The sequence below is a fragment of the Canis lupus genome, chromosome 6, assembly GCF_011100685.1.
Source record: "Canis lupus familiaris isolate Mischka breed German Shepherd chromosome 6, alternate assembly UU_Cfam_GSD_1.0, whole genome shotgun sequence".
Taxonomy (NCBI): domain Eukaryota; kingdom Metazoa; phylum Chordata; class Mammalia; order Carnivora; family Canidae; genus Canis; species Canis lupus.
This window is the reverse complement of record NC_049227.1, coordinates 76910188-76925984: the sequence shown is the minus strand read 5'-3', so window position 1 is coordinate 76925984 and position 15797 is coordinate 76910188.

The following is a 15797-nucleotide window of genomic DNA, read 5'->3' as shown; positions in this document are numbered from 1 at the left end:
TATATTTCTAGGCTTTCTATGATTACCTTTGATTTGTAGCTGATATTTAGACTGATATTTTCTCTAACAATGTCTAGAGTTAATATTTACATTCCCTGATCTTCTTCAACAAAAATGTTGGTTAAGTATAAAATTATAGTTTCAAAGATGTTTTTCTTTTTTTTTTTCAGAAGATTTAAGATAGTACTCTATTCATTCTAGAATATAAGCATTACCCAGAACTCTAATGAAAATCTTTCTCTTATTCCTTTGTGAGTAATTTGATAATTTGAAGGAAGATTTTTAGCATCTTTTTTTTTTAATTTTTGGCATTCTTAGGTAAATCAGGATATGCCTTTGCTTTTTTCTTTTTCAATTCATGCTGTTGTCATTCACTGGACAATTTTAATCTTATGTTTTATCTCTTTCCTTATCTCAGTTCCAGGTCTTCTATTATTTCTTCTCATCAGTTATTTCTATTGTTTGATTTGAAACTCACTTTAGATGGATATTAGGTATCTTGAATTGACTTCTATGAGTCTTAATTTGTCTAACTTTTAATTTTTTTTTGTCTTTTGATTTTTGTTTTGGTAATTTCTTTGAGTTTATTTTATATGCCATTAATTTGTCCTTTAGCCATTTATTTTCTCTATTTCACCCTTCTAATATTTTCTCTAATTTTAGCTACTGTTGTTTTTTCATTTTAGTGATTCCTTTTATAGTACATATTTTTTGTTACACTATCTGCTCCATTTTTTGAGAATGTCAATTAAATTATTTTAAAATTCCTATTTATTTCTGAATTTCCATACCTTTTTTCTTTTTTTTTTTAAGATTTATTTATTCATGATAGACACAGAGAGAGAGAGAGAGAGGCAGAGACACAGGCAGAGGGAGAAGCAGGCTCCCTGCAGGGAGCCCAACATGGGACTCGATCCCGGGTCTCCAGGATCACGCCCTGGGCCAAAGGCAGGTGCCAAACCACTGAACCACCCAGGGATCCCCCTCCTTACCTTTTTACAAAGTCAATAGTTCCTTGTTTATAAAGTTACAGAATGATCAATGCATGTAAAAGTTCTTTTATTTTAAACATGAAGTAAAAGTGTTCACTTTTTATTGATGTTTATAATCATCAGTTCTACCTTCTGCATCAAATCCTTTAAAATTAGAGAAAAACATTTTTAAAATATAATAAAAACAGATAATCTTGTTTATTTTGTTCATTGTCTTTTGGTTTACTACCTTTCTCTAAAAGTGTGGTGAGACTTGGTTTGCCAACTGGGGTAGGGATGAAAGACTATAGTGGTAGATTATTAGTAAGGGTATTAAGAAACAACTTCTTTCAGGGTACGTAGGTCTGTATCACCAATAGCCATCCTCTGACTGGCTAGAATGGCTGCGAGCTTTGTATTTGTATGGGGAATGCAACAGGCAAGCTTCACTGTAGGGTGTATTGAAGAAAATACCAACAGAAGGACTGAGGGTCTTGCCTTAGGCTTCCACCAATTATCAGAATAAAGAGGTCTGCCTCCTTTCTGAAGTACTGTAGATCATTTCCTTTCTGAGGAGCCATTTTTATTTGGTTTCCACTCTTCCCTGATTCTTCCTCCCCTACCTTCAGCTTATCTTGCAAACTGAGGATGACACCAGCTTTACTTGGCTCTTCTATTAAACACCCATGCTCATACTGGTAGACTCGTCAATGTCCCCGATGCTTCTTGTTCAGTCTGAGCAAAGGAAGAGAAGGTGTTCTGCTGTTCCAAATACCTGGTCGTTTTTAGATAATTTCTTCAACATCTTCTCTGATTTTGTGTACTTTGAATCTTGAGAATTACTAAAATTGTTTGAACTTACATTTTTTTATTTTCCTCATGTTTTGAAGGCTATACCTTTCTTTAGTTTTTGGCCAGTTGATTCTGTCTGCAATTCACCTTTTAGGTGGTCCTCAAAATTTATGTTCTGCTAGTGATACCCTATCTTGTTTCCTTTATATTCAACACATATTTTAAACATTTTTCTATAATTTAAAAAAATTGATGCAGAATTGACATAGAATTGATGATATATACTCTATCTTCATTCTTCATCTAGATTGTCAATTAAAAACAAGTGGATACGTTTACTTCATGTTTAAAATAAGACATTTTTATGCATTAATCATTTCATAATTTAATAACATTTGTAACTATCTTCCATCTCATGCCTTTCTGTCATTTATAGATAATGTTAGTCATTGTGTTAGAGTTCTCCAGAGAAATAGAGCCAATAGTATATGTGTGTGTGTGTGTGTATGAAAGATCGAGATAGAAACAGAGATAGGGAAAGAGACACACACACTCATACAGAGATAAAGACAGAGATTTGTTTTAAGGAATCAGCTTATACAATTATAGGGGTTGACAAGTATAAAATCTACAAGACCGGCTAGCAGACTGGAGACCCAGGGAAGAACTAATTTTGGAGCTCAACTCCAAAGGCAGTCTAGAGGTCAAATTCCCTTCTTTTTGGGATAACCTTAGCTTTTTTCTCTTAGGACCTTTGATTGGATGAGGCTAACACACATTATGGAGGGTATTTTACTCTACTCAAAGCTTACTAATTCAAATGTCAATCTCATCTAAAAAAAAAAAATACCTTCAGAGAAACCTCCAGACTGATGTTTGACATAATTTCTGAGTGCCATGGTCTAGCCAGGTTTGCACATACAATTAGTCCTCACCATCATACAAATTCATTAATATATAAATTACAGTTACATGTGTATCATTACAAACTCATGTTCAAAATATATTTATATTTAAAGATCTAACTTATTTATTTGAGAGAGGGAGAGAAAGAGAGAGGGAGAGAGAGAGAGAGGCAGAGAGCTTGAGCAAGCAGGGGAGGGATGGAGGGAGAGGGAGAGAGACAATCTCTAGCATATTCCCTGCTGAGCACAGAGCCCTACACCAGGCTTGATCTCATGACCCTGAGCATGAAAACAAGAGTTAGACACTTAACCAACTGAGTCACCCAGGCGCCCCTCAATGTATTTTAGAAGTTCACAAATACTTGTATTTAAAATTCGCTTTTAAAAAAAAGATCATTAATTCTTAGCAGAGATGCCCATGTCACCCATCAGTCAATTTCAGAATTTCAACCGATTACAAAAATTGAGTTTAAGCAATCCTTGATAGACCAGTCTTAAGATTGATGTAAAATTCCCAACAGAGGTAATTAGTACTGCAGAGGGGGTTGCTGCTGTTTATTATTGGTGCTTTTAAATTTCTACTCAAAAACAAGTTGCCCTTGGGGAATGAGTTAGATAGTATTTTTGTCCCATCTCTTTCATGCCCTCCTTAAAATATAACTTTGTGTTCACACACTGCCGTGTGACTTTCAAGAAGGTAGGTCAAGAATATATGTCCTCATTGACAATGAGTTTAGCTCTGTGTCTTGTTTTGAGCAGTAAGATGTGCACAGATAGCAAACAGAAGCTATAGTTGCTTGGTTTACCCTCTTGTGCTTCTATTGTTTGACATAAGGAAAGAATTCACTGTCTCAGGCTGAGAAACACGTGGAGCAGACCAAAACTGGACATACAGTTAGAAATAGAGCCATAGCAACTTTCCCACAGATCTATGAGTAAGGAAATATAGTTCCTAAGCCACTGAAGTTATGGGATTCTCTCTTTTTTTAAGATTTTATTTATTGAGAGAGAGAGAGAGAGAGAGAAAGAGAGAGAGAGAGAAAAGTCACAAGTTGGGGAGGAGGGGCAGTGACAGAGGGAGAAGCAGACTCTCTACTGAGCAGGGAGCCTGACACCGGGCTTGATCCGAGGACCCCAATATCATGACCTGAGCCAAAGGCAGATGCTTAACTGACAGAGTTACCCAGGCACCCCTGGGGGTTGTTTCTTATACAATTAATTCTCAACGAGCACTGACTAATAGCGTAGGAAAAAGACCAATTTACATGCCACTGTTACTGAATGAATGGTTGTCATATTTTATCCGTTCATCCCACAAATATTTATTGAATGACAACTGTATGCCTGGGATTACTCCAGGCAGCATTAGTACTTTTCAACTGCCAATCGTATTTCCTTTTTCTTACATGGGGCACAGAAAACTTGCCTTGCTGGCTTTCTATTTAATTAGGATCCCAGTGGAGTGGCTAGTGAATAAAATAAACCTTTGTACTATTTTTACAAAATAATCGGCATCAGTCACTATGTAGCCCGAAGGAAGAAAGTCAGACACAGAATATGATACCTTCTGATTAACAGAGTAACAATAGAATTTTAAGCATCTTATTTACAAATGAAGTTATAGACGGCGGGCGGAACACTGAGAAAAAAGCAGGTCAGGATAGACTCTAGGATCTTAGTGGTCTGCAGCAGCAAAGATCATTTTTTGATCATTTTTTTGATCATTTTTTTGATCAATGCTGGGTGTCAATCATCAGGTGGCTCTTCTTGGTGTCGCCTTCTCTCTGGAACTCCGGAATACCCAACGTATAAAACGTTGTTGAACTCAAAGAGGAAGTATGTTCTAGCTCTTAAAATTTCTGCCTGAAATAGAATTCAGTCATTTCTGTTTTCATTAAATTGGCTGATTCTGTCATCAGTGGGTCATGAAATTAAAACCTTCATCCAGGGAGGGGCAGCAAACAATTATGAATCATTAGGTAGTTTTTATATGCAAATATCTAGAATGTATGGCTTCAGAATTATTTATGTATTATAGAAGAGGACTTTAAGCTTGTGAAGTCCAAAGCCGTGAGGGAAATTTTTCAAAAATAGCCGAGGCATTTTATGATGAGGAGACATACCACAGGTATAAGTCAGACACAAATCTTACTCTAATAAGAAATAGAATATGTACGTATAATTAATTACTCTAGGTCAAATACCTTGCAAACATTCAAAAGTTTTATCTTTATCAACCAACAGTAAATGACTTTAGAGTTCAGATTTTTGCTTCCTAAAATGTGCCTGAGTCCATGATCTTTTATCCTCCTCCAATGTTTTATTAATATTTGCTAATAAGATCCCGTAGAGTCTTTGGTATCACCATGATTTTTATTAGATAGGACTGAATTAAAGAATATGAAGCTGATAGGTTTTCTATTTTGCCATTAAAAATTAGAGGACTTATATTTTTCTTTCTTCTTGATAAAGCAACTAGAAAAGTCTCTGGTGTAAAGGAGGACTAAGAAAATCCTCCTCCTCTTCCTACAAATATACTTCCAGCTGCCTTTAAGGATCATTTAACCTTTATAAAACCTACAAGTAATGCTTTACCGTATATAAAGCTCTTTTCAAAAATTCAATTAATTCTCATTACAATCCTATGAAATATGTATTACTACATTTCCTTCTTTATGGACGAATATACTGAGACTACAGGAAGTTAAATAACTTTTGAAAATATCAAATACCTTAGCAAGTATTTGCTAAAGGGACTTGTGTTCAACATCCTATAGTTTTTCCAGCACACTTGTTATAATGTTCATAATTGACCTTAAAACACTTCAGTGTAGTTAATGTGATAGCATGTATGGGCCGGTTACTTAAATTGTAGCTCTAGATGTGATTAGATGGCACCATCCTATCAGGACTTCAGAGTCTAGGGGTGGTTATCTAGCAATATGATAAAGGACGACATCCCAGTGATAGCAGATGTTGACCAAGAAAGAATTCACTAAAAATCAAAGAAAACAGGCATTTATTGAGGCAATTAGAATTTCAATTTGGGTGGCTCAGTTGGTTGAGGTCTGACTCTTCATTTCAGCTCAGGTTGTGGGATTAAACCGTGCATTGGGCTCCACAATAAATGAGGAGTCTGCTTGAAGATTCTCTCACTGTGTTCTCCACTCCCCCACCCCTGCTTGTGCACTCACTCTCTCTCTCTCTCTCTCAAATACATAAATAAATCTTAAAAAAAAAAAAAAAAAAGAATCGCAATTTGGGAGATGCAGATTCAGGTACAAACTTTAATTGTGTTCTGAGGAAGACAAAGAGGGGTCAGAGTTATAAAAGCAAGAGGCCACAAGTATAGTTCTTATTGAGGTCCTCTGTGCAAACAGGGATTGAAATTAGGTTAACTAGGATTGGCTGGGTCAGTAGGCAAATGAGTGCCTGAAGCTTGCTGAACGGGACTAGATGTTTTAGAAGAGAAGAATGGGGGTGATCTAGTTGCCATGATGAGAAGAAGGTAAGTCCAGGCTGAGGGCTTGTGACTGGCTTAAAAGGTCAAAATTCATAGTTCCTCCAATGAGAATATGCAGAAGTTCCTCCTCCCTTATGGTCTTCTGACCCTATTTTAAGATTTTTTTAATTCATTTATGATAGTCACAGAGAGAGAGAGAGGCAGAGACACAGGCAGAGGGAGAAGCAGGCTCCATGCACCGGGAGCCCGACGTGGGATTCGATCCCGGGTCTCCAGGATCGCGCCCTGGGCCAAAGGCAGGCGCCAAACCGCTGCGCCACCCAGGGATCCCTTCTGACCCTATTTTAAAAGTGTCTCTTAGCTAGGCTTGCTTGCTTAGTTTTGAAGTCTTCTTTTCCACAGAAAAGCACATCCTTCTGCTATTAATACCTAATCAACAACTGATACTTAACTAAGTGGACAATAGATGCTAAAAATGGGTTTTTATTGTGAAATTAATGTTATTAATTATAATTTATATTTAAAAGGAACTTTATTTGAAAAATTCAAAATATTCAAGATACGTAGATGACTAAACTATCCTTGCTTTGTTCTTTGCACTTCTCAGAGCTTCTGTGTTCTTGATTCCCTAATTGATCCAAGGTCCATTTATTGGTTTTGGAAGTATGTCTGGATCACATGATGCCAATTAGATGGACTCCTTATCTCAGGAAATTTCACACGTCCTCATCAAAATCACTTTAAGTGATTGAAACACGTAAAGGACATAGAGCTGAGCATTCTTCAAGTATAGAAAACAGGTTTTATGAACTCTTTCTGTACCAGCTTTCCTAGTAAGTAGTAATCTAACAAATGTCCATGTAGGGGATAAAATTGAGAAATAATCTGTGAATAATCTGTGACTTGCTTTCTTTAACCTGACACCTAGGTTACAGAAAATAACAAACACCAGACAACTTTGACTTTACCATCAGCTCCTTCTATCTATGACCAAATTGGTTTAGATCAGTTCTCCATCACATTGCATATCTTCTCATGAACAACATACAGCATTCCGTCCTTCAGATCTTTGTAACCTGAAATCATCTGGGGGCTAATGCTGAGGACAGTGACTTAGTGACTGGAACATGATATTCTCAGGGCCTTGAAATGCTTTAGAAATGTATCTGAGCTCTTCAAATATTGCATAAGTTAGAAATCAATGTCTTAGGGATGTTTCTTCAGGTGGCTCTGATGCCCCCTGATTCTTTCTATACAGCTATGTACAATGAGAGATTCTACTACAATTTAAAAAATGAGTGCTCTTTATATGCAGCAAGCACTCAGAGAAGATATTGATACTTGATAATAAAAAAGTGCTTAGCAATTATACAAAGCCCATCCTTAGACAGCTTTACAAATATCAGCTAATTAAATTCTACTAAAGACAATTAATTTATAACATAAACATATGGTGGAAATAAGAAAGACAAAGGATAACATAGAAAGTAACATTCAAATTAAATGCAAATTGAAATTATTTTCCCTCTTTATAGGGTACATGAGCCCACTCTCTTCAATATTTTTTTTGTTATTGTTTCAATAAAGCTGCATGAATTTATTCTGAATATCACACTTTTATTAAGTCTTTAAGATTGCCTTTAATTATCATAGTGATCATCTCAGGGAACCGTTATAGTAAAATCCAATTCTGAATAAAAAATCAAGTTGCATTGTTATTGAAATCAGGAAAAAGTACTTTTCCTTTGGTTTGCCACCTTAGTACTTTGATGATCTGATTACCACCAGTTTCTGTCTTGCTTATTCAGCTTTCCAAACTGGAACTATTAGTTTGATGGTGAGCTTTTGTTGATAATACAAAATAATCAGTCAATTTTGCAGACCCAATCAGGTTTTTAAAGTTTTATACAGCTTTGTTAGTTTGAAATCAAGTCATTAGAGGAGACTTAGAAACTGAATTGGTCTTGTAACCTTAAATGCTAATTTCTGCATCAGATAGTCCCTGAAATTAGGGTGCCTGAATGGCTCAGTTGGTTGAGCATCCAAATCTTGGTTTTGGCTCAGGTCATGACCTCAGGATCTCAACATGTGAGATCGAGCCACATGTTGGGCTCTGTGCTTAGCAGAGTCTGTGTGAGATTCTCTCCCTCTCCCTCTGCTGCCCTCCCGCTGCTTGCTCAAGCACTCTCACTCTCGCTCCCAAATAAAATCTTAAAAAAAAAAAAAAAAAGTCCCTGGAATTGTATGGATGGATTTGGTGGCGCTGCCATATTTTTGATACCTTATGATGCATTATTTTAATAAAATCATTGTTTTTCCCTTTTTCAAGACTTTATGACTTCCTAAAATTATTATCCTTTTTTAAAACCTGTTGGAGCTGACTTGCCCATCCATGTATGTTAGAAGAGACAAACTTATCACTGACACCTCATCACCTATAGGACAAAACTCAAACTCCTTAGTATGATATAGAAAGACTTTTATGAACTCCATTTACTGATTTTTATTACTTTTTCAGTTTAATCTCTTAATACTGTACCCCTGAGATCTGGAACTCTAGTTATACAAGGACTTTTCATGCTATTCCATACCTTTATTCTTTTGTACAGTTTCCTTTTCTGCCTAAGTTAAAATTTCTTATGCCTAGCAACATCCTGATTTTTTAACGTAATATTGAGAGTCTGCTTTAAATTACCTCCCCTGGGAGATCTCTGTGAAAATTCCCAGGTGGAATTCATTTTACTGTCCTCTGGGTCCCCTATCATCTTGAATAAACTTCCATTATACTTCTATTTATCTGGATTACCAGATAAATTTGGTAAGATTTCTCTGCTTGTCATTGAGCTCTGCCAACAAAGGCTACCTTTTATTTATTTATTTTTGCCTCCCTCATTACTTCTAGCACCTGTTGTAGATCTTTAGAGGAAAAGAAGGATCTAGCTTTTCTCCCAATTCTAAGGATGGTTTCTTCATTGTCCTGACTCCTTTCTTATTAATATTGAGGGAAGAGTGACATTATTCTGACATAGATTAATGATTGGTCTCATTAGCTGGTGGGCACGGTCATGTATGTTCTTTTTTCTGCCTCTTTCTATCATGTAGCTGGAACAGAAAGTGAGCTAGAGCTCTACCTTTCAAGATGAGCTTGTTTACTTTAAGGGCCTACCAGTGGTTAGAGAATTTCAGAGGCCATATTTTGTCCTTAATAAGCTGAGAAAGAAAAACTGTAGCATATTAAAGGGGATTCTATATCTGTAGAGAGAGCACAAACAAAAAATCAGATAGCTAACAAAATATAGCTGCTAGAGAAGAAGAATGTCAACTTGAATAGAAAAGTAATATGAACATTCAGCATTCAAAATTAAACAGAGCAGGGACACCTGGGTAGCTCAGTGGTTGAGCATCTGACTTTGGCTCAGGGCATGATCTTGGGGTCCTGGGATCAAGTTCTGCATTGGGCTCCCTGCAGGGAGTCTACTTCTCCCTCTGCCTATGTCTCTGCCTCTCTCTCTCTCTCTGTCTCTCATGAATAACTAAATAAAATTTTTTAAAAAATTAAAATGAGCAAAAATTACACCAATAAAACATGATTTCCAACTAAACAATTTAATAAGTAAACTGAAAAAAAATGTCATTGTTGAGACTTGAATTAGTATCCTAGAATATCAAGTAGAAGAACTAAAGAAAAGCTCAGAGCAAATATTTTAAAATGGAGATATTGATGGAAAAGAGATTCTGAGGATATCCAGATTCAATATGCCAATAATAGAATTTCCAGAAAAGAAGAAAGGAACAGATGTAGGGGTTACATTAATTTAACCACTATTCAACACAAATATTTGTGAGCTAAAGAAAGACCAGATTTTATCATTTTAAAGGATGCACTGAGTTCCTGTTATGAGTGATAAAAAAAAATAACATGTACCCGAGCATAAAAATTTCTAAATTTAATGATAAAGAAAAACATGTCTTAAAGTTTCAGACAGAAAGATCAAAGTGCCTACAAAAGTAAAATAAGCTAGAAGATGGTGGAATAGTACATTTAAATGAGTGAGATCTAAGAATTAAAACCCTAGAAACCTGTATTTGGCCATGTAAAAGCAATATGGATAGATGATAGATAGATAGATAGATAGATAGATAGATAGATAGATAGATAGATAGATGATAGATAAACTCAAGAATGCAGAATGCATGTCTCCTTATGTAGGGTGATATATAATTTATCACTCCAACTGAGAGTGAAAGGTGCTACTATTAATAATTATTCCACAACAACAGGCATAAACTAGGATTTGCTAGGAAAACTGCACTGGCATATAATTTATCATCCTGAAAGTCAGAGTAGGCACTATGAATACTTACCCCAAAACAAGTATGACTTCCTAGGAAAATAGGGATAATGGTTACTACCTATGTACCACATTTGAGGAAAATTCTAAGAAGCTTGAACCATTAAAAAAAAAAAAAATCAGAGAAAGGTCTAAATACCCAGGAGGAGAAAACATGAAATGGGAGGTAATAAGTGGTGAGCAATAAAACTTAAATTTGAATAAATTCTAACAGATCATTTGGTAATGGGAATGCAATGTTAAATAGAGCTTCTTGAAATAAAGGAAACATAGTTAAGATAAATTCTAATTATACCCGAGAAATAAGAATAATAAATTATGTCAACAAGAGTTGGGGTGAGAATAGGAAAAAGAGAATGTAAAGCATTTTTATCATTCATCTGGAGGGGAGAGAGACTATTACAAAGAGAGTAGTAGATGTCTTCTTATATTCTTAGTTGGTTAAGCTGAGTAGGGGAGGAGTATAATAGAGTACTCAGAATTAGCCAAACTCAAGTTTGAGGACAGTCCTTAAATCATAGGACTTCCAAAACTTCTGATACCAGCCATGAGTTCAGGGATCTCAAGGGCTATCATCACTTTAGACCAGTTTGCTACAGATTTGGGGGTCTCCACAGACTTCCTTAGATTCAATAATTTATTAGAATGACTCATAGGACTCAGGAAAGCACTATACTTATGACTGCAGTTTTATTATAGCAAAGTATACAAATCTGAACCAGCCAGAGGAAGAGTTACATAGGGCAGAACTGGGGATGTAGTAAGGTTCCAAACACAAAGATTCCATATCCTCAGGGATGTGTTACCCTCCTCATATTGACAAGTAGCAATGAATGCACACAGTATTGGCAACCTAGGAGCTCATCTTAGCTTGGTGTCCAGAGTTTTAATGGAGTCTTCATCATGTAGGTATGATTTATTGAGTCTCCATTAATTGAATTCAGTCTCCATTGCTACCACCCTTCCCTGGAGGTAAGGCTGATATCATATTGCTTAAAATCCCAGCCCTCTAATCACGTGGTTAGTCTTTCTGATGTGGCCATCACCTATCCTGAGTCATCTCATTAGCATAAGTGATCAAGCATTGTTAAAGGGATCAACCATGAATATCAAAGTCATTCCAATTATTTGAGAAATTCCCAGGGTTCAGAGGTTACACCAATAGAGCTGGAGACAAACGTCACATCTTTGAGTTACAGCTGGATTCTTTATTACACAAGATCATCTTTGTGGAGGAATTATTTGGTAATTTTTTTCTGTTTATATTATAGAGGTTATGTATCTGAAAAAGAATAGAAATACATGGCGCAACTTGTAAATTATCCAGGGGGAAACTGAATGAATTCTTGGACTACATCAACACAAAGAACATAAAGGTAAAAGATGAAATATTGGTCACTGGATAAAAATAGAAGTGATTTTTACAACTTTCAAGTAATTCCCTTGAAAGGATGGTCCTGCCCATCCATTTGTTCCCTTTTCTGTCCAGTTAACTGGACTACAGATATTATAGGAGAAAATATAGTTATTTTAGAATAAAAGATTGAGCTTGTGGACTGAGAAGATAGAAGCTCTGGACTTAGCACCATTGGGCCACAAATTCAACTGTGGGTCACTTACCTAGATATTTGTGAGATGGGAATAGCTGTGGACATTTTTAGAGGAGCTTGACCTATAGAAGAGGAGTCTGACCCATATCCTAACTAGTACAACTTGGCAAAGGGATGCTAAGAAATTGGTGTAAGTAGATAATCATAATGGAAATAATAATAGACAAGATAGCATTTAATGTTAAAAACATTAAAAAATGGTCAAAATAGGTCATTGTGTAATAATAGGCAAAATTCAATGTGATGGCATAATTGGGATGGCATAATAGTCATAAGCTTGTATATTCCAAACAATGTAGCACCTAATTACATTGGCATAACTGTTAAAAATATAAGAAAATGAAAACAAAGATAGAATTGTTAATTGATAACAGATTTCAAAATACTTCTCCAGAACTGAAAAGATTTAGTAGATAAAATTAAAAAAAATTAATGGTGCAATCAATAAGCTTGATTTGATAAACACATTTAAAATATTAGAACGATTATGTAAAAAATATCTAGAATTTTATTTAATATGTCATAAGATTTTTTAGAAGTCAAGATTTTTTTTTCAGGATATTCTCTCTGATTATGATCCAACCAAATTAGAAATAAGTAATTTAAGGGTGATTAAAGATCTAAGCAATTTGAAAGACACTAATAGATGACTTAGAATAAAAAAGTCAAAAATTAAATTACAAATTATTGTAGAACAAAGAATGAGAGAACATTTTATATCAAAACATATATGGGATATAGAGAAAGCAATACACGTGGAAAAACGTTGAGCTCTGAATGCCTTGATTTTTTAGAAGATGATGAAAAATGAAGAAGCTTGGCCTTTATTATAAGGAATTACACATTAACAGTAAATTAAAAATGAGTTGTAAGGGTAAAACTAACAGAAAAAATTGATATTAATAAAATGGGCAAAAAATAGAGGAAAGGATTTTTTAAATTAAAAAGCTAGGACTGTGAATACTTTAATTAATTTATACATATTAGATGAGCTTGGAAACTACAGTAGAATAAATCCTAGATTAACATGGATGAGAAGTAGTTGATTATTTCTGTAGTAGAATGTTTTCAATTTTATTTGAAATTCCCCAAGTTTTTGTTGTGATTTTTTTTTAATTAACAGTGTAGATGAGCCCTGTAATAGGCAAAAGCCAACCATAAGCCAAATTCAAGCTGTATGTCACCAGTTGGCACATTTTGGAGTATAGTTTTCCTCGGTGTGGCAGTCACAATTTTTAGCATGTTGTTTGTCAAATATGTCAGGTAAAATATGCAGAACATTGTCATATAAAAAAAACAGCCTCTCTTTGAGAACTGTATATTTTTTAAGATAATTCCGTTAATATCAGTTGGAGCCCAGTATTTCTTTCTTTCTTTCTTTCGCAGGGAGGGAGGGAGGTAGGAGTGGGGCGGGAGGTAGGGAGGGAGGAAGGAAGGAAGGAAGGAAGGAGGAAGGAGGACGGAAGGAAGGAAGGAAGAGGAGGGAGGGCGGGAGGGAGGGAGGTAGGGAGGATGGAGGGAGTTCTGATTAGGGCAGGAAGGAGGAGGAGGAGGAACGGAAGAATCCTCTCCTTCCTTCCTTCTTCCTTCCTTCTTTCTTTCTTCTTTCTTTCTTTCTTTCTTTCTTTCTTTCTTTCTTTCTTTCTTTCTTTCTTTCTTTCTTCTTGGAGAGTGGCATGCATTGAATTCAAAAGTGAGAGAAATGAAATAAAATTCTTTAAAAAGGTAGTGGTTTTATAATCATGAAAGGGATGAACAAGGACAGTTTTACTTGGTGATTGTCAGTGTTCAATATCCTAATTATACTCTTTAACTACATTGTGGGGTTGGCAAACCATGGTCTACTCGGTGTGCATCATGGGATGTTCAATAGTTTGATTCAGGGATCCCTGGGTGGCGCAGCGGTTTGGCGCCTGCCTTTGGCCCAGGGCGCGATCCTGGAGACCCGGGATTGAATCCCACGTCAGGCTCCCGGTGCATGGGGCCTGCTTCTCCCTCTGCCTATGTCTCTGCCTCTCTCTCTCTCTCTGTGTGACTATCATAAATAATAAATAAAATTTAAAAAAAAATAGTTTGATTCAACTCTCCTTTTCCTCCTCAACCAAAAGTCATCAGAGAAAACCAGAAATTAGCATTCTGGTTTATTTCAGCCGGGTAGTATGGAGTAAAGGTTTACTTCCCATGGCTTTTCAGACAATGATACTCATCTTCTTTATGAGTTTCAGATAAAAATCAGAATTGCCAAGAATTACACCATAGAAGATTATTTGGGATTGTGGATTAGTCCCACAAATCTTTTTGAATCAGTTCCGTAAAGATGATAAATGGCTGAAACAGTGGTGCCAAGAGGAAAGGACAATGTGCAATCTGTGAAAAAAAAAAAAATGCAGGCCATTTGGCTTTAACTGTAACTATGTCCAAGTGCTTTGCCAAAGGAGAAGAAGGGCTTGGAAGGTAAATAATGAGTCCAGAGATTCAAACCCCATCTGTTCAGACAGGCTGAAACTCACTGTGATGACAGCGTTTATGCTGGGCATTGATTGATGTCATCTCAATTGGCTCTTGACATGAGAGATAGTTGAGAATGTCTGAATTAGAAATTGGTCGTAGGATCCTAAACATGAGCCAAGACCAGTGTCTGTGAAAACATTATAGCAAAAGAAAGCTAGTGTCCTCTTTCCACCATCTATTTCTCAAAAAGAAGAGAAGAGAAAAGAAAGGAAGACAAATAAAAGAAGAAAAAATAAGAAGAAAATGTAGAATGCTACACAAGACTAGAAAATAGCCCAAATACCAGGTGCTTATTCATAAATAACTTTTTGCATACATTTTACTCACATGTTCTTTTAGTTTTTATTGTTCTTGAATATTAGCTTTTTCGCTACATTACAAAAATGAATTTATACTCAGTATGAGCAATTTTCTGATGATAATTTATTACATTAATAATATATTGTTTTGTTTTTAATTATGTGACCACAACATAGTATTCTTTTGTGATAGACCTTCCTCAACTTATGCACTTACCTACTGAGAAACCCACTGTACGTTGAGAATACTGTTAAGTCAAATATGCATTTAATACGTCCAACCTATGAACATCATCGCTGAGCCTGGCCTACCTTAAACAGGCTCCGAACGCTTACGTTAGCCCTGTCATTGGGCGAAATCATCTAACTCAAAGCCTATTTTATAGCCAAGTGTTGAATATCTTATGTAATTTACTGAATACACTCCTGAAAGTGAAAAACAGGATGGTTCTAGGTGGACCAGTTGTCTACCCTTGTGGTCACACCCCTCACTGGGAGCTGCAGCTTCTGACTGCTGCCCAGCGTCAGGAGACCGTATGGTGCTGCAATCCCCCTATTCTGGGAGAAGATAAAAATTCAAAATTTGAAGTATAGTTTCTGTTTAATGCATATCATTCTGACACAATAGTAAAGTCCAAAAATCATAAGTTGAACCCTTTAAGTCGGGGACCATCTGTATTATAGCATATATTTATTTATTCATGTTTTGACCTTTGTCTCTCTTACTAAGTAAGTAAGCTCTCTGCGGATCTTATCACTTGCTCACTGCTACGTCTCCAAAGCCTTAAGCAGTGTCTTGCACGTTGGGCTCACTCCGGAAAGGACCTGCTAAGTGAATGAGTGAACTTATATTCATAAAAAATTGTTAGAACTTCGAACAATTTCTACATGAGT